Genomic DNA, 19,571 nt, shown 5'->3' with positions numbered 1-19,571 from the left:
GGAGTGGTGGTAGGCTCCCAAGATGGAGGAGAGGGCCTCGTGGAGAGTGGGTTCCCTCGGCCTGTCCACCCCCTGTCGCACAGCAGCCCTCCCAGTTCCCCTGTGTTCCTGGGCCTCCGTCCCCTGGGCAGTGTGCCCACTGCCACTGCTCCCAGGTACCTGTTGTTGTTGGGGTGGTGGGTTAGCCTGGGTTCCCTGTAGTAGTGGACACACTGCTGATTGACGTGTCCTAGGGACGGAGGTATGGGCCCGCTGAGTGGGTGCTGGGCTGGTGTTTCCAGAGGGGGGAAGGTCTGTAGTGGCCTGTGACTGTGTCAGGGGAACCGACTGTCCTGAGGTCCCCAATGGGCTGGGCTGGTCATGTAGATCCAGTTGGACAGAGGTGCTGTCATCACCGTGGGCCTCTTCTGTTGGTGGTGTGGACATGTGTGGACCCTCCTGTCTGGTGAGGTTGGGTAGGGGTCCTGCAGGGGTATAAAAGGATGGTTATTACATCTGTGTGTGCCATGGTGTGCAATGGGTGGGTGACCGTGTACCCCAGTGCTTGCATTCCTGTGTGGGACCTTGTGTGATGATGGTTTAGGGGGTTGTATGGGTATATGCAGTGGGCATGCTTTGGTGATGGGTGGCCATGCTTTGTTGTTGCATGCAGGGTTTGGTGTTAGCATGTGTGGTTTGTGATGTAGGGACATTTGTGAGGAGTTCGAGTGATGGGGTGAGGGTATGTGCTGGCATGCAGGTAGGGTGGGTGATGTAATAGTTAACATTTGACTTACCAGAGTCCATTCCTCCACCTACTCCTGCAAGGCCCTCAGGATGCAGAATCGCCATGACCTGCTCCTCGCATGTTGTTAGTTGTGGGGGAGGAGATGGGGGTCCGCCGCCAGTCCGCTGAACCGCCAGGTGGTGTCTTGAGACCAAGGAACACATCTTCTCCCATAGGTCATTCCACCTCTTCCTGATGTCCTCCCGATTTCTTGGGTGCTGTCCCACTGCGTTTACCCTGTCCACGATTCTTCGCCATAACTCCATCTTCCTTGCAATTGAGGTGTGCTGCACCTGTGATCCGAATAGCTGTGGCTCTGCCCAGACGATTTCCTCCACCATGACCCTGAGCTCCTCCTCCGAGAACCTGGGGTGTCTTTGCCGTGCCATGGGGTGGTGTAGGTGATGTGTGGGGTGGAGTGTGTTGTGATAAGTGTGCTGATATGTAGTGGTGTGTTGTGTGAGGTGCGTTGAAGTTCTGTGGGTGATGGTGTTGTGTGACTGTGGATGCTGTTGTTCTTGCTGGTGCTGTCTCTCTCTGTGCTTCTTTCAGAATTTTTGGTAGTAGGGGTTTGTGGGTGATGTGGGTGTGTGTTTTATATTGTATTGAGTGTGTGGGAGTGGTGTGTGTATGTGTATCAGGTGTGTGTATTTCGAATTGTCCAATGTGGCTGTGTTTTTTGTAAATGTGTGTGTATTTTGAGAGCGGCAGTGTGTACCGCCAATGGAATACCGCAGTTGAAAGACCACCGCGTGGATTCGTGGGTCGTGATAGTGTGGGAGTATTTCTGTTGCCGTGACTTGGAGGTTTTGTTATCGCCATTTTATCACTGACCTTTGGTGTGGCGGACTTGTGTGGGTGTCTGAATTTTGGCAGATTCTGAACTGTGGGTCATAATAGCTGTGGCGGAATTCCGCGGCCGCGGCGGTGTGTTGGCGGTTTTCTGCACGGCGGTAAGTGGCGTTTACCGCCAATGTTGTAATGAGGGCCTAGGTGTGAGGCATGTATTTCTCCTACTTACACTATGTCTGAGCACAGCATAATAAGCCTAATCTGCCCTTTGGGTTTTTCCCCGGGGTGTACACCATCCCACATACCTGGAGGAAGAAGCCTGTGGTCTAGAGAAACACCATCCCAATATGGATCAGGGGTCCGGCTGTCTAGGCAGGTAGCTGCATCGAAGCAATCAGCATACAGTCGTGGTCATCTGGCTGGAATCTCTCTAACATGTCTGGGACAAAGGGATGTTTTTATAAAAAACAACTGACATTCTAAGAAATGGTCCCAATGTATGAGTATGTGTTTTCTGTGAATGTTGGAGACACAGCATACCACGTTTAGCACCAAGTGAAATAAATTTCCTACTAAGAACGTAATGCTTTCCTAGGCAAACGTACAATGAGATAAAGAAAATAAAACAGAACCGCAAATGTTGTTATTGCTAGAAAAAAAAGCAACGCTGAATAAAATGTAACAGGGTTAAAGTGCACAGCAGCAGGCCTAGTTAGCATAAAACAATGTGTCTAAACCATGGCTAAAATAGCTGTACAACAATCCATGATTTGCATATTTGATTTGCTAGTAAGTCCCTAGTAAAGTGCACAAGAGGTGCCCAGTGCTTGTAAATCAAATGCTACTAGTTGGCCTGCAGCACTGGTTGTGCCACTCACATGAGTAGCCCTGCAACATGTCTCAGACCTGCCACTGCAGTGTCTGTGTGTGCAGTCTTGCACTGCAAATTCGACTTGGCATGTGTACTCACTTTCCAGGCCTAAACCTTCCCTTTTCATATATGTAAGGCACCTATAAGGTAGGCCCTAGGTAGCCCCATGGGCAGGGTGCAGAGTATATTAAAGGTGTGACATGTACTGATGTGTGTTACATGTCGTAACAGTGAAATACTGCTAAATTGAATTTTCACTGTTGCAAGGCATATCTCTCTCATAGGTTAAAAGGGGGCTGCCTTTAAATAACTTTAAAGTGCAGATTCCCTTTGAGAGCAGATAGAAATTTGGAGTTTGGGGTCTCTGAACTAACATTTAAAAAAAATATCTTGTAGTGAAGTTGTTTTTTCGATTGTTAGTTTGAAAATGCCACTTTCTAAACCATTCAGTGACTCTGCCTGTTTGTGGATTCCCTGTCCCGGTCAGTTTGACAGTTTGGCTGTTTGTGAATCCCCTCTAGACAGTGAGACAAAGGGAGCTGGGGTATAGCTTACATATCCTGATGAGCCATCTGTTCTAGAGTGGAGAGAGGAGTGGCCATTTACACCTGAATGGGCTATGCCTGTCCTCTCACAATGCAGTCTCCATCTCCCTGGTGCGTGTCTGGGGTATGGACTGGGCAAGGCAGGATCTTGTGAATAACAGAGACTTTCCTTTTAAGTAGGCCTACTTCAGGGGCAGAAAGGGGTATAGGTAGTGGACCTAAAACCCCAGACTTTAGATTTCTTCAAGATCACTTCTGGAACCAAGAGGAACCTCTGCCAAGGAGAAGACCTGAAGAGGTGTGCTTCCCTTGCCTGTGAATGTGATTTGTAGGGCTATCCTGCAGTTGCTGCTTCTGCCTGTAAAAGGGGATAAAGACTGGACTTTAAGGTTTATTCCTGCCTGTGAAGAATCTCCAAGGGCTTGAACTGAGCTTGCCTCCCGTTTTGAAGTCTTAGGGCCATTAATGACTTCTGCTGCTAGCATCTGCTGTCCCTGCTGGGACTCCTGCCAAGTGGTGTCCTATCCAGGTCCTGGGCCCTTGAAATGTGAAGTTGGCAGACATGAGCTGAAAATCCACGCACAGAATGCTGTGTGAGGAAATGTTCGACGCACCATCTGCAACGCGCTGATAAACGATGCGTTGCCGGCTTTGAGGCTGAATCTGAAGCTGCATCTGCATCGCAGCTGGGAAATCGACACATCGCTGCTGGAGAAACGAAGTAAAACCCCCCTTTGCAGCTGCTGCTAACAATGCAAACGCCAAGCAGCACAGTTTTCTAACACCATCCTTCTGAATTTTCCACGCAACGTCCCTAAGCGTCAAAGTCAACCCCACTGCGTGGATCCAAGGTGCCCCGTCTGGAAATCGATGCATCACTCTCTTGTGAGGGAGAAAAAACGGCGCATCGCCAACCTGACCAGAGAAAAAAATGACGGACGGCCTCCCTTGCAAGGAAGGAATGACGCATCGCTGCCTTTTCCGATGCACGCTCGCTCGTGCAGCTTTATTTTTTTACACTAACCAGGTACTTTGAACAAAATCATTGTTTCCATTGTTTTCTATGGAGTAAGACTCTTATTCTTTTGAAAATTCTAATTTTCACTTGTGTGTGTAGGATTTGTGTCGTTTTGGTATTGTTGGATTTAGATAAATATTTCCTCATTTTTCTAAACCTGCGTGGTGTCCATTTCGTAGTGTTTTCACTGTATTACTGTGTGTGTTGGTACAAAAACTTTACACATTGCTTCTGAGTTAAGCCTGCCTGCTCATGCCAAGCTACCAAAGGGATTAGTGGGGGTCAACCAGGTGTGTTTCTCCTTTGGCCTTACTAGTGTGAGGATCCTTGCTTGGACAGGGGTTAACTTGACTGCCAACCAAAGACCTAATTTCTAACACTGGTGGTCCGCGGTGAGGATTGGACTTGTATTCATACTTGTCATACAGTGATTAAGTGTACATTACTGTTTTCAGTGCAGACCATTACATGACCACATGCTACTTGTTTTGCATTTGCCCTCTTTGGAAATTTTTCCTGCTTCCATATTTTTAGTCATCCTTTTATTGACTCTTGAACTTCTCATGGGGAACTCTTTTTTCTCCCTTGTAACTTTGCACTTTTGATTTGCAATCATGTCCCAGCTGGAGATGCACCAGCTGGAGCTGTTTTTGAATTAGGGAAACTGGAAAGTTATACAGTTGTTAAATTGAAACAGTTCTGTAAGGATCTTGCCTTTCCCATTAGGAGCTCCACCAGGAAGGGAGAGCTACAAAAGGCACTGTGGGCCTGGGTGACAGCTAAGGAGGCTGCGGGGCACACAGAGGAGGAGGATGAGGATGGGAAAGTAGAGTATACACAATGGTGCAGTGGATGCACCTGTTACACCTGGGGGAGGAGTCTCCCAGATAGGTAGCAGTATGTCCTCTGAGGGTCTGACTGCTGAAGAGTTGCAGGACAGACAGGCAGAGAGGGCTGACCGGTTGGAGTTGGAGAAGATTAGGGTGGAGATAGAGATGGAGCATAGAAGACTGGTCTTAGAGGAGAAATGGTTAATCTTGGCTTATGAGCTAAGACTGAGAAAGCTGGAAGGCATGAGGGCTGAATCCAGCTTAAATGGTGGCAGCAAAAATCTTATGTTCAGTGCCGATGAAGAAGTGCACATGCCCAGAGACTTGGTGCTCTACTTGAAGGAGGGGGTTAACATACACCAGGAGGTTCAGGGGTATGAGGTAGCTCCAGTGATGCGCATGATCCCTGAGATGGATTTGGGAACTGGAATGGGGATTCATATTCCTTGTAGTGGGAGAGACACTCTACTGGCTCTAGGTGAGAGTGAAAGGGAAAGGGGATCCCCCCAGGTAGAGGTCCTCTTTGTGGAGTGTGGAGACATCCCAGAAGAGTGTGGGTTGAGTGTCAGAGACAGTCAGGTGCTGTCTCACCAGTCTCAGGAGGGTGATGAGGGGTACTTTTTCAAGGCTGAAGCACTGGATGGTTGGGTGAAGGGTAGTTTGGTTAACACATGTGTGGGGCTGTGTGATGTGATTGCTAGAGAGCATATGTCCAGTCCTTGTTTTCCAGAGCTATGCTAACACCAGGTGGAGTGTGAGTTCTCTGACCCCAAGGAACTTGAACTGGAGGCAGACCTCTGGGTGAGTACCTAAGGGTCTGAAGAGGCATTTGAGGGTATTCCTGAAGGGAGTGGTCTAGATATCTCCCACCCAGGTACGTTAGGAAAGGATTGCAGTGTCCCAGGTAGGTCCCAGTGTTCTGGATTGGGTGAGGGATCCCATGTCCAGTCTCAGAGGAGATGGAATGGGGGTGGGGTGAGTCCCAGAGTGCCTGAGATCCAGTCCCAGGTTCTGGAGGGTTCCATGAGTGAACACCAGGAGGAGAGCCTAGCCTGTACCATAGGGCGATCTGCTGGAGGAGACCCCATAGTTTCAGAAACATTTGGTGGGGGGGGGGTGGGGGTAGCTAGTGTCCCACCAGTTCACCAGGTATCTGGCAGCACCACTCCTAGTGAGGGGGTGCAGAAGTCCAGACAGAGGGTTGAGAGGGTGTTGCAGGCCCCAGTGGAGAACATGGAGGATCAGGGATAGCTCTGAGGTTAGTGCCCCACAGGAATGACCTAGGTGATGCCATTTCTGGGCTGGAGGGACCAAGCTCTGCCAGGTGGGCAGAGGTCAGGGGACCAGTACCAGCCAGACTCTTATGTGGCCCCTTAGGGAAGGTGTTTCCCTTATGGGGGGTAGTTATGCTCCCCAAGAAGTCCTGGCTTGCAAGGCAGTGGTCAAGGCTGAGGTTGGTGACTCTGGGTTGGATGGTCAGGTTCAGAGGGTAAGCTCTGACCTTATGGGGGTAGGTGTGCTCCCCAGGAAGCCCTGGATTGCTAGGCAATAGTCCAGTCTGAGGGTACAGACCCTAGACTGGAGGTTCAGGTGCAGGGGGTTAAACTGTGACTTGATGGGGGTGGTTTGCCCAATCACCCTCCCCCCTGGTGTGACATCTAGGGGTTCTTCACTTGGTGGGTGGTGCAGAACCCTCAGAGTAGGGGCAGGGGAGGGAGAGACTCACACAGTTCAATCCAAGGATACAGACCCTGGGTTGAAGGGCCAGGTTCAGGGTGTCCCCCCTTACCTGGAGGGAGGGGCTACTGCTAAAAGGGCCTCTACCATGTTGGATTCTGGGGGATCACTCCTCGTGGGGGACTACAGTACCCCAGAAGGAAGGGGAGGGGGAGGGAAGCCTCGCCCCTGGCCGAACCTGAGGGTACAGACCTCAGGTTAGAAGAACAGTTGCAGGTTAACACTCCTGCACTTGTGGGATAAATGTGCAGGAGTCCTTCCACATGCAACCTGACAATTCTTGACTCTGGAGGTACTGCTCCTAGGGGGAGTGTACAGAGCCCCAGAGGGGAGGACCAGTGGGAGACTGTCATCCCTGACCTGGTGGAAGAGAGAGTGGTCAAAGGGTGCCAGGAACATGTGGTTACTGCTCCCACTTTCCACAGTCCCGGTGGTTTTAGAGCCTTGAAATACCTGGGGCCTGGCTCTCATCCCTGACAGCTGTCAATAGCCACTGTGACTGGCTGTCCTGGTAGACAGAGTTGCCCCTAGGAGGGAACAGGGGTCCCCCACGGGAGAAAAGTGTGCCACACCACTGTATTGGCCATGGTGGTACTGTCTGCCCCCTGGGATACATCTGTGAGCAACGTAAGGTGATGTGCTGCAAAGATGGTGTCTACAGATGAAAAGTAGGGTTCCCCAAGGGTTAACTTAGTGGCCCCTATGAGTATGGACAGAGGGATCCAACTGGAGTCAGGAAGGCGCAGAACTGGAACATGCCCCTGCTGTTGTGGGCCAGGGTCCCTGTTCTGTTGCCCCAATTAGGGAAGTCCATCAAAGTATTGATTGGTCTTCCCTTGCTTTAGGTTGGTTGGGGGTTGTGTTGGAAAAGGCCATTTTTGCAGGGTCATCCCTAAACGTTTTGCCTCCTTTCTCCTATTTTTTCTGACCTATTTGTGTTGGTTTTAGGACTCAGAGCACTTTACCACTGCTAACCAGTGCTAAAGTACATATGCTCTCTGTGTAAATTGTATTGGTGATTGGTTTATCCATGATTGGCAAATTTGATTTGCTAATAAGTCCCTAGTAAATTTCACTAGAAGTGTCCAGGGCATGTAAATCAAATGCTACTAGTGGGTCTGCAGCACTGGGTGTGCCACCCACATCAGTAGCCGTGCAAACATGTCACAGACCTGCCAGTAGTCACTTATACCTCAATGGGCTATGTCTGCCCTCTCACAATGTAGTCTCCAGCCCCCTGGTGGTGTGTGTCTGGGGCCTGGCCTGGGCAGGATCTTGTGAACAACAGAGACTTTCCTTTGAAGTAGAACTATTTCAAAGGCAGAAAGGGGTATAAGTAGTGGACCCAAAACCTCAGACTTTAGGTTTCTTCAAGATCACTTCTGGAGCCAAGAGGAGCCTCTGCCAAGGAGAAGAGCTGAGGAGCTGAGGAGGAGTGCTGCCCTTGCCTGTGTGTTGTTGGGCTATCCTGCAGTTGCTGCTTCTGCCTGTAAACATGGACAGGCAGAAGCAGCAACTGTAATATATTTCTGCTTGTGAAGCTTTTCCAAGGACTTGAACTGAGCTTGCCTCCTGTTTTTAAGTCTCAGGGTCATCAAAGACTTCCTCTGCTAACATCTGGACTCTCTGTGAGTCTCCTACCCTGCCACGTGGTGTCCTATCCAATCCCTGGGCCCCCGAAAGGTGAAGTTGGCAGACAAAAGCTGAAATTCCATGCACAGAACGCTGTGCAGGGAACTTTTTGACACACCATCTGCAACGCGGCTGATAAACGATGTGCCGCCGGCTTCGCGGCTGAAATCGACAATTCATGTGCATCCCGGCTGGACAAATGATTCTGCAACCCCACTGGCGGCTGCTGATAACGATGCAAACCAAATGCAGCGCCGTTTTCTAACACCATGCTACTGGATTTTCCACGCAACATCCCTGGGTATCAAAGTCAACCCGACTCTGTGTGGATTTGAGGTGCCCCGTCTGGAAATTGGCGCATTGCTCTCTTGTGAGGGAGAAAAAATTACGCATCGTCGATCCAACCAGAGAAGAAATGATGCATGCCATCCCTTGCGAGAAAGGAATTGACGCATCGCTGCCTTTTCAAACGGATGCTCACTCTTGTAGCTTCATTTTTGACACTAACCATGTATTTTGTGCAAAATCATTGTTTCCATTGTTTTCTATGGAGTAAGACTTAGGGGTTCATTACGACCTCAGCTGTCTTTTCGCAAGACCGTCGAGGTACCGCCGTGCTGAAGACCACCAGTGGTGGCGGTCTTCCGAGCCACGTATTATGAACGCTGGCAGCCCGCCGTCCTTTTTCGTACGGAAAGCCGCCAGCAGCCATACTGGCGGATGGCTGGAAAGTGGAGGTTGCTCAACCTCCAACCCACATCAACAGAACACCGACCACTGAATCACGTCCCATGATTCGGTGTGGCGGTGTTCTGGTGACGGTGTTCTGGTGGCGGAGCTGCCCCCATGGATCCCGTCCCCTCCCGGATGGGGTAAGTTGACCGTCTGTTAGGGAAGGGGGTGGTGTGTGTTGTGTGTGTGCATGGGTGTATGCGTATGAGAGTGTAGAGGGGGTGAAAGAGTGAGTGTATGCGTGCAGGGGGTGTTGTGTGTATGGCAAATGTGTGCGGGTCGGACGGTGTGCATGTCTGTATGTGTGCGGGTATGTGGTGTTGGGGTGTATGTGTGCGTGTAGGGGTGTGTATATGTGCATGTTCGGGGTCGGGGTGGGGAGGGGGGTTGTGGCACCTTTGGGGGGTGTGGGGGGAGGATTTGTGGGGGGTAGCGGGGCTGGGGGAGACCCCTATCAGTGCCAGGGAGGGAATTCCCTGGCACTGATAGTGCCTACCGCTATGGATCTCATGGTGGTTCCCAACCACCCGAGATCCATGGCACCTCCACTGATGCTGGTTGGCAGAGACATGTTTCTGCTGGACAGATTATGACATTGCACATGGCCAAGGTTTCTGCTGCGGTCGCACCACCACGGAAACCCAGGCAGAAACCAACTGCATAAAAGGGGACACTCAACTTCAGGAAGCCATACTCATCCGGAGCCGCCATGGAACCTGACCTACACATCCTCCCGCTTGTCCTGCTCGCCCAAAGACTCCAGAATCTGCGACGACGATGACAATAGCAACTGTAAGTACACACTCTTACCTGCACTGTTGTAGATTGGCAATTTTTATATACTCACATAACAGACATTTGGGAAGGGAGTGCTGGGCTGACACTCACAAGTAACTGCACACATACACGCACACTCACATACAGTCACACACACACTCGCACATACACAACAAACTTGCCTCTTCCACCCAACACACACACACATACACACGTCATTAACACACACAGTTCCAGTGTTCCTCGTTCTCTGACCAGTTTCCAGTCAAGGTCCAGCATTTCCCGTACTCTGGACAGCCCCAGTCGAGTTCCAGTGATCCTCGTCCTCCGATCGGCTTACTGTGGAGTCTTGGCTCTCCTCTTCCACCTTCTGCTGATGATCTCCTATTTCCTGTAAAAGAGAGAAAATAAGAAAGCTGAAAATACCCAGTTTAGGGTCTTCTGAAATTTTCATGCAACTTCATTTCAAGGTAAAGAAAAACAAATTTCTTAAATGAAACAAAACAGAGCTCTGGCTTTTAAATAATTTATGCGAATAAGAACTAGCATGATTTATAGTTTGGATGGAAATCTAAGATACCGCTAAACAGACATAGTCACAAGCACTCTTCTGAGAATTAGGAGATTAGAAATAGAGCAAATTTATCAAAACTATTATTGGCAAGAGATTACACCACAACACAAAGAAGACGTTTAGTCCAGTTGATTGTTTTTGAGTTTGGACGTTGCTTCAGAGACTCTGAAAGTATGGTAAAAAGAGGAACAGACTTGTTCACCTTTATAGAAACGTCTGCACAATGTGTCAACAATAACTGACATTATGCAATGTACAATAGTTTATGCAAGTTCAATGTTTTAACAAAGTAATTCTTTTGCAGCCCGGAATCCTAATAAACCAAGAACCCAGTATTTTGAGAAATCAGAAGTCTTGACACTAAACATGACACGCAGCCAAGGGTCCAGCAGTCGTTCTGCAGTCCACGAAGCAGAAGCTGGTATTTTCTATTTTTGTCTTCCCAAAACTCAATGCCCCTTCAGGACTTGTGAGTGGGCAATATACTCTTAATCATGGTCACATTAGTCTTCACTTGGATTGGGGAATTGTCATCCCCCCATCGGAAAGCCTGGAATTCAGGTGAGTGGGTCGTACAGAACAGAAAGCCAAGCCACATTCAAATTCCCTTGGGGCTAAGTCATCATAGGTCACAAGTCTGTAACTGATTCAGATCATTTAACTCCTACTGAGCAGATGGCAGTTCTAGTACACAATTTACAGGAACAAGTCCTGAAATTATGAAGTGAGAATCAAGAGATGACCCTAACATGTTCCACATCCTTCAAGTAAAATGGATCCTTCAGGTTCAATGCCCATTTTTAATCCCCCAAAATTTGGTACTCAACCCTCTACTTCCACTCCTGCTAAATCCTCTGGCTCTAAATGTAAGAGTAACCACTCCAACATCTGTGCCGTTGGCCAACCCTGAAAAATTCACAGATGATAGTTCTTGCTTTGCTGCTTTCATGAGCCAATGCGATGGCATTTCATGTGTAAACCTCAAATAGTTATATCTGATGGTGCTAAGGTAGCTTTTGTAGTTTCCTATCTTGGTGGTGTTGTCGCCAATCAGACTATTCCACCTATTGAAAACAATGATCCTATCCTATATGATTTTGCAACCTTTAAGACAGCCCTAATACGATTTTTTGCAAAACCATGTTTTTTTCCTGTCTTGTGATAACAAATTATTACAAGGGTCCAACAACCTCCTCACTTACATTACTTTTTTCAACCGGTTAACTACTGAGACTAGATGGCCTGAAGAAAAACATAACTCACATTTTTACAGTGGCATGAGGAATGATTCAAAAGATAGTTAATGTCATATCACTGAATTACCAGAAGATTGCGCTGAATTTATTAATATAGTAGTGAGCCCAGATCATTGTTTCGGCGAAAGAAAATCTGAACATCCTCGGAGTGAACCCAAGGTAGTTCTTTTAAATAACAGCTAAAAAACAAATTGAAGAAAAAGCACAGGAACCAGAACCCATGCAATTTGGTGGAGTTTGAGGTCCTTTATCTATTGAAGGGAATGAACGGCGCCGTAAGGATAATCGGTTCCTATATTGTGGTAAATTCGGTGACTTCGCACAGGACTGCACAGTTAAACTTAAAAAAAAAAAGATGTTCCTAGTTTGAGTGTTCCCAAACTGCACCAGGAAAACTAATTCTCTTGGAGAGAACTGAGATCGCCTCTCCATGAGGGTCCCTTTACCAGATCTCCCAATACTTGACTAATGTCCTAAACCGTGTACCTAGACACCTGACCATTAAAGTTACTCTCATTCTATTTCCTCGGAATAGACATAGGCCCTCATTTTGACCCTGGGTTAATGTGGCAGTATCACCGCAACAGGCTGGCGTGTATATCGCCACATTATGAGTGTGGCGGGTTGGCCGCAGCCAACCCACCACATCTCTGACCCGACGGTCCACACATGACCGTCAGTGGTATTAAGAGCCGGCCTACAGCATGCTTTCCTCGGCAGTACCACTGCCACAAAAACATAGGTAGGGCTTCCGGTGACAGGGAATTCCTTCCCTGTCACTGGTAGAAGGCTCCCCCACACTCCAGCAATTGCCTAATTTCCCAAACCCCCTAGAGTGACTGCATCCCCCAACACCCCACCCCCTAGAGTCACAGCACCCCTGACCCCCAACACCCCAACCCCCACCCACTCTAGTTTCACAGCCCCAACTGGCCACCCACCTCCCCACAATCATGCACAAACACATCCACACACACAACGCATGCACCTATGCACCATCATTTCCAAACACGCATTCACTCACACACACATATTCACTCACACATACTCATACACAATGCCATGCAGACACGCACTCACTGTAACATTCATACACGCTTTCACTCACATGCATACAATCACGCATATACCACAACACTCACAGAAGCATAAACACACACACATTGATATACACGCAGACACCACACACAACACCCCACCCTCCGCTGACGGACGCCCGACTTACCTTGTCCTGGCGCGGAGGTCACCTGGCAGGGAACGGAAAAGGGCGCTGCTACCGCCAGCAGCACCCCACCAGCAGGACATTGCCAGGCCATATGAATGGCCATAAAATGGCTGGCGGTTTCATTCTGGTGGGCCGGTGCAGGTGGTAGCACCGCCCTAATGCCTCGCCCGCCAACATGGCTACTGCTGGATTTCCACCCTAATTGTGGTGGAAATCCAGCAGTGTCCATATTATGGCGTGCGGAAGACTGCCAGCACTGGTGGTTTTCTGGTGCGCGTAGCATTGGCGGTCTTGGGAAAACACTGCCAATGTTATAATGAGGGCCATAGTCTGTCAGTGTTCAGAGGCTCAGGTGTTAGAGGTAACTTCCTTGATCTGGCCCTAACGGTCAAGCTGGGAGTGTCACTTGTTAGCAAGGCAGTACCCAAACCACTTAGGGCACTTGATGACTCAGCCTTGTACTCTGGCCTTATTCAGTTTCACACTAATCCGTTAACCATAGTATGTGACAATGGTCATACAGAAGATACAACCTTTGACTTAATTGTTATCTCCACCTTTGGCATTATTTTTTATATTTTCTGGCTAGAACCCCATAATCCTAAAATTGATTGGGGTTCTCGAACAGTTACCTTGGGCTCCCCCTTGTGCATGACCACATGCTATCAAGAAGCCCCCTCTGCTGTGACACCCCTATATTGTTCCACACCACTGACACTTCTCCTACTATTCCACTACAAGGATATCAGAATTTCCAAGATGTCTTTGACTCAATCAATGCAACTCATTTGCCATCCCAAAGAATTTATGATTGTCGGATAGACCTAGTTGCTGGAACAGTCCTTCCTTGCAGCAGAATATGGGGGTCATTCCAACCCTGGCGGTCGGTGTTAAAGCGGCGGCCAACCCGCCAACAGGCAGGCGGTCAAAAAAATGGAATTCTGACCCTGGGGGGGAACCGCCAACGGAGACCGCCACTTTAACACTCCGACCGCCACGACGGAGCAAACAAACAGCGCGGCTATCACCGCCAACAGACAGGCGGCAGACAATGTACCGCCCACCCTATCACAACTCACCAATCCGCCACCTTTTCCGGGGCGGGAGCCCCGCCAATAAAAGCACGGCGGAAACAGACAACGAACGGGAAAACGCTCACCTCTACACACTCCACAAGGAATCTGGACAGCATGGAACCCAAACTACACATCCTACCAGCAATTGTCTACCTGCTCCTCTACCAGGAGCACGAACGCCGGTGCAGAAGACTACGGTGAGTACTGCACCTACGACACAGGGGAGGGGGGAGGAGAAAAGGTAACGGGCACACACATACGCGACACACCCCCCCCAACTACCTACACACCAATGCAGAGCAACAACTCAGAGTGACACCCCCTAAACCCCACAGAAGAATGCAAAGACAAAAAAATATGATATCGAAAACTAAATATATTGTAAGCCTAAGTAAATAAGTAATTCGAACATCCAATAACTATATACACATGTAAATTGTCCCGTCAAAATTGGCTTACAGTCATTGTACGTGGGCCAATGGTCCTCAACACATGAGCAAAGCCCACACCGGAGAACCGAATCCATTGGAGAGAACACTGCAGGGGCATCAGATAGGAAAACTACAGGCACCTCAGGGGGAAGGGAAGGGGGGGCACCTCAGCCAGATGAGTCCACGATGCTAGATCCAAGAGGGGCCTCCATGGCCACTGTCCCATCCTGGGGAGTGCAAAGCCACAGTCTCTCAAGTCTCTACAGTGGGTGGCCTGCCCACTGTGCCATCCTGGGGAGTGCAAAGCCACAGTCTCTCAAGTCTCTACAGTGGGTGGCCTGCCCACTGTGCCATCCTGGGGAGTGCAAAGCCACAGTCTCTCAAGTCTCTACAGTGGGTGGCCTGCCCACTGTGCCATCCTGTGGAGTGCAAAGCCACAGTCTCTCAAGTGGATGACAGACTCCACTGGTACTGGAGGAGTCATGGTGGCCAGAGTGTATCGTGCAGCCCTGCCCAACACTGATCCGTGCCTGCCCCTTCTGCCAATGTGCCAGCGGTGCTTGAGAGGAAGGGCCCAGCAGAGCGGTGCTTGAGAGGAAGGGCCCAGCGGAGCGGTGCTTGAGAGGAAGGGCCCAGCGGAGCGGTGCTTGAGATGAAGGGCCCAGCAGAGCGGTGCTTGAGAGGAAGGGCCCAGCGGAGCTGTGCTTGAGAGGAAGGGCCCAGCGGAGCGGTGCTTGAGACGGCGGTGCCCAGCAGAGCGGTGCTTGAGACGGCGGTGCCCAGCGGAGCGGTGCTTGAGATGAAGGGCCCAGCGGAGTGGTGCTTGAGAGGAAGGGCCCAGCGGAGCGGTGCTTGAGACAGCGGTGCCCAGCGGAGCGGTGCTTGAGAGGAAGGGCCCAGCGGAGCGGTGCTTGAGAGGAAGGGCCCAGCGGAGCGGTGCTTGAGACGGCGGTGCCCTGTTCAGCGGTGCTGGTCTTGAAGGGCCCTGTTCAGCAGTGCTGGTCTTGAAGGGCCCTGTTCAGCAGTGCTGGTCTTGAAGGGCCCTGTTCAGCGGTGCTGGTCTTGAAGGGCCCTGTTCAGCGGTTCTTGAGACGGCGGTGCCCTGTTCAGCGGTGCTGGTCTTGAAGGGCCCTGTTCAGCGGTGCTGGTCTTGAAGGGCCCTGTTCAGCGGTTCTTGAGACGGCGGTGCCCTGTTCAGCGGTGCTGGTCTTGAAGGGCCCTGTTCAGCGGTTCTTGAGACGGCGGTGCCCTGTTCAGCGGTGCTGGTCTTGAAGGGCCCTGTTCAGTGGTTCTTGAGACAGCGGTGCCCTGTTCAGCGGTGCTGGTCTTGAAGGGCCCTGTTCAGCAGTTCTTGAGACGGCAGTGCCCTGTTCAGCGGTTCTTCACATGTGTCTCCAGGGCACCAGATCCGGACAATAGATGGTGTTCACTCGCCATCCGACTTCTTGCTTGCTGGGCCCTCCTGTGCTGGTGTCCCGTGCCCGTGGGTGTCCTCCTTCACCCCAGGAATGGGGCTGGTTGGGCACTCCTGGGCTGCTCGCCTGATGCCAGACTTGTCGGCCGTGCTGCCCTTGCCATCCTTCCTTGAGTCTCTGTGGCCCTTGCCTCCCTTTGTTGATGTGCCAGGTGGCACCCCACTTCCTGACGGTGCCAGGGTGGTGGCTGTGGAGGCTGCCGTCTCTGTCCTCTCGCGCCGGGCCTTCCCTTTTTTTGATTTTTCCCAGGGGGTGGGCTGGCTGTCCCTTTGCTGCTGGCCGATGTAGCTGCCCTCGAAGGTGGTGGACTCCAATATCCCTGGACTATGGTCCTTGTAGGTCCAGGGGTTGTGGTGGCTGAGGTGCTGATTGGACTTTTATGAGATGGAGGGGGTGGGTCAGGTGATGGAAAGAGGTTCAATTTTGAGAGGAATAGCTTTTTCGGAGCAATGGGAAGGGTAGGTGGAGTGGGTATGGGAGTGGAGGAAGAGGTTGTGGTTGTAGGAGAGTCAAGTGTGCTGTCTTTGGGTTCAGGTGCTTGCGACGGAGGCTGTCGTGAGGTGGATGGCTGTTGGGTGGGTGGCTGTCTGTGTTTGTGTGGTTTGGATGAGGGGGTGACAGACACAGTGGGAGAGGACACAGGGGACATGTAAATGGCAGTGGGGGTGGTGACTGCACGTGTGCGGAGTGTTCTGGTGGGTGTGCTGGAGATGGACGTAGTGGATGATGATGTTGTGCATGCAAGTGTGAGTGGAGACGTCACAGGGAGTGAGGAGGGAGATGACGAGGAGGGGGACACAGAGGAGGCAGTGGCTGTTGGCATGTCTGCATGTGGATGTTGCTTGTGTGAATGCTTGTGGGATGTGTGGTGCTTATGTTTGGATGAGCTGCCCTTGGGTGTTGAGGTGTGTGCAGGCTGGTCTGTAGGTGTGTCTGGGATAGGCAGAGGAACAGGGGAGTGGAACTGGGTGGAGGGAGTTGGAGGAGGGAGGCTGGAGACAGGGACAATGGCTGCCGTCAGTGCTGAGGCCAGAGCATTGAACGATCGCTGATGGGCAGCCTGACCCGAATGAATGCCCTCCAGGTATGCATTGCTCCGATTCACCTCCCTTTCTACCCCCTGGATGGCATTCAAAGGGGAGACTGCCCAACAATGAGCGTCCGGAGGAAGTCAATGACCTCCTCACTGAGGGCAGCAGGGGTAACTGGGGCAGGTCCTGAGGTGCCTGGGGCGAAGGAGATGCCCGCCTTGGTGTGCGAGCGGGCACGGGGCGAACGCTGAGGGGCTGCTTGGAGGGCGGAGCTGGTGCGCTGGGTGGCGGAGGTACCTGTTGTTGCGGTGGGCACGGATGTTGCCGCCACCACAAGGGAGCTCCCTTCCGAGGACGTGACGGTGTCGCTGATGTCTCCACGTGTCCCCGTTGTGGAGCCCCCCTCGCCCTCCGTCTCACTGGTCAAATCAGAGTCCGTTGCATGGCCCTCCGGGGCCATGTGAGATGCAGCTCCCTCGTGCTCCAATGCCACTTCTCCTCTGCCAGATGATGCTAATGCACACATGAACAGGAAGAGCAGACAAAAAAAGGGGGGGGACATAAAGACATGTTGAGTGCATGCATTGGCAACACAGTTGGCGGAGAGGACAGACACAGAAGCCCCCTGCACTACACCACGCACTTGGGGTACACTACGCAATCAGTGAGACCTGGCCTACAAGCCAATGGACGACAACTGCACACATAGGTGACACAGGGCCATGGATAGCTGTACTTGGCACCCTAAAGAGGTGGAGGGCGGGAACACAGGGCCATGCCTTACGGAGGGGACTAGCCTACAGAAATCGCCCTGGCCTAGGGATACCCACATACCTCCTCCCCCACCCAGACACCTACACTGCGCGCTAAGATAGCTGAATGTGCTTGTACTCACCCCCTTGTGTCTGCTGTGATGTCCTCACGCGCCCATCCAAATCGGGGTAGGCCACCGCCAGGATCCGGGACATCAGGGTGGTCAATAGACGACTGGCACCCCTCCTACGTTGGGAGGCCATCCCCAGCAGAGCCTCCACGGACTTTCTGCTCCCGCGGCGGATGTGCTCCCACCTCTTGCGGCAGTGGGTGCCCCGTCTGTTGTGGACCCCCAGGGTCCGGACGTCCTTGGAGATGGCACGCCAAATGTCTATTTTCTGATGGGCGCTGACCTATGTGACACGTACAGGGAGAGAAAAAAAAATATCAACATTTTCTGCATGCTCGATGGGAGTGGCCCCCTCTCCCCACCCTTGCCATGTGGCACATGCTCTCATCTGTTGTTTGATGCATGCCTCATTCGCTCCCCTCAGCACCGTCGTACATTCACACCACTCAACCCAGGCATAGGCCACAAAACATGGTCCCAGTGTACTTACCTGGTGGTCTGGAGGACCGTAGAGTAGCGCATACTGGGGGAGGACCCCATCCACGAGTTTTGCCAATTCTTCAGAAGTGGAAGCAGGGGCCCTTTCCCCAGTCGCAGCAGCCATTGTCTCTTCCAGACCGAGGTCACAGCAGCACTTGCAGTATAGGTCCTCTCCTGTGGATGATCAGGTCTCGAGTGATTAAGCAGATAGAAAATGGCGGTCGCGGCTGCAGCGGTGCGTACAGCGGCGGTGCGTACCGCGACCGCCGGCGCACTTCCTCATTGGCTCCTGAAACCCATAGGGTTCAATGTTAACCAATGCGGCTTTGCACCGCGGTCTTCGACCGCCTACCGCCACGGTGTGCCACGCCAGCGCATTGACCTCACATCCCATTGTCACACTTCACAGGTCAGGCAGCCGCCATTTCAAGGGCCCACATGGCTTAATTTCTACTGCGTCACACAGGCCTAGGCCTTGCATTTCCACTCATACAAGCCATTCAATGCATAGAAAATCGTGCTCTTTGCAAGCTGTGTGAACGTACCTGTGGGTTGCTTGACTCTGTGCTCCATGTTGTCCTTCCTAGGCACCGTCCGCAGGGACTTGCGAGGAGATGGAGGAATGTTCCCGTGTACAGACCGCTGGTGGACCTGTCAACAATGGAAGAAAGACATGTCATACTGACATACAGACTTGACCGTGCCACTATACAGGAACTGTGTGCCCAGCTGGAGCCAGACCTGATGTCACCCATCCGCCAACCCACAGGGATCCCCCCTCTAGTGCAGGTTCTGTCAGTACTCAATTTTTTGGCAAGTGGGTCATTTCAATCTACAGTGGCCATTTCATCAGGGATGTCCCAGCCTATGTTTTCTAAGGTATTGTCCAGAGTGTTGTCTGCCCTAATGAAATACATGCGGAGCTACATTGTTTTCCCTGAGGTGGGCGATTTGGCTACAGTGAAGGGTGATTTCTATGCCCTTGGACATATTCCCAACGTCATTGGTGCCATTGATGGGACCCATGTGGCTTTGGTTCCCCCCAGAGAAAGTGAACAGGTGTACCGGAACCGAAAAAATTATCATTCGATGAATGTCCAGGTAGTCTGTTTGGCTGACCAGTACATCTCCCATGTAAATGCCAAGTTCCCTGGGTCAGTGCATGACGCGTACATCATGCGAAATAGCAGCATCCCTTATGTGATGGAACAGCTACAGAGACACCGTGTGTGGCTAATAGGTGAATCTGGTTACCCCAACCTGTCATGGCTACTGACCCCAGTGAGGAATCCCAGGACCCGGGCAGAGGAACGGTACAATGAGGCCCATGGGCGTACTAGGAGGGTGATTGAGCGGACCTTCGGCCTCCTGAAGGCCAGGTTTAGTTGCCTGCATATGACAGGTGGATCCCTAATGTACTCACCAAAGAAGGTGTGTCAT

The sequence above is a fragment of the Pleurodeles waltl genome, chromosome 5 (genome assembly GCF_031143425.1).
Source record: "Pleurodeles waltl isolate 20211129_DDA chromosome 5, aPleWal1.hap1.20221129, whole genome shotgun sequence".
Taxonomy (NCBI): domain Eukaryota; kingdom Metazoa; phylum Chordata; class Amphibia; order Caudata; family Salamandridae; genus Pleurodeles; species Pleurodeles waltl.
Note: the sequence above shows the minus strand (reverse complement) of the source record.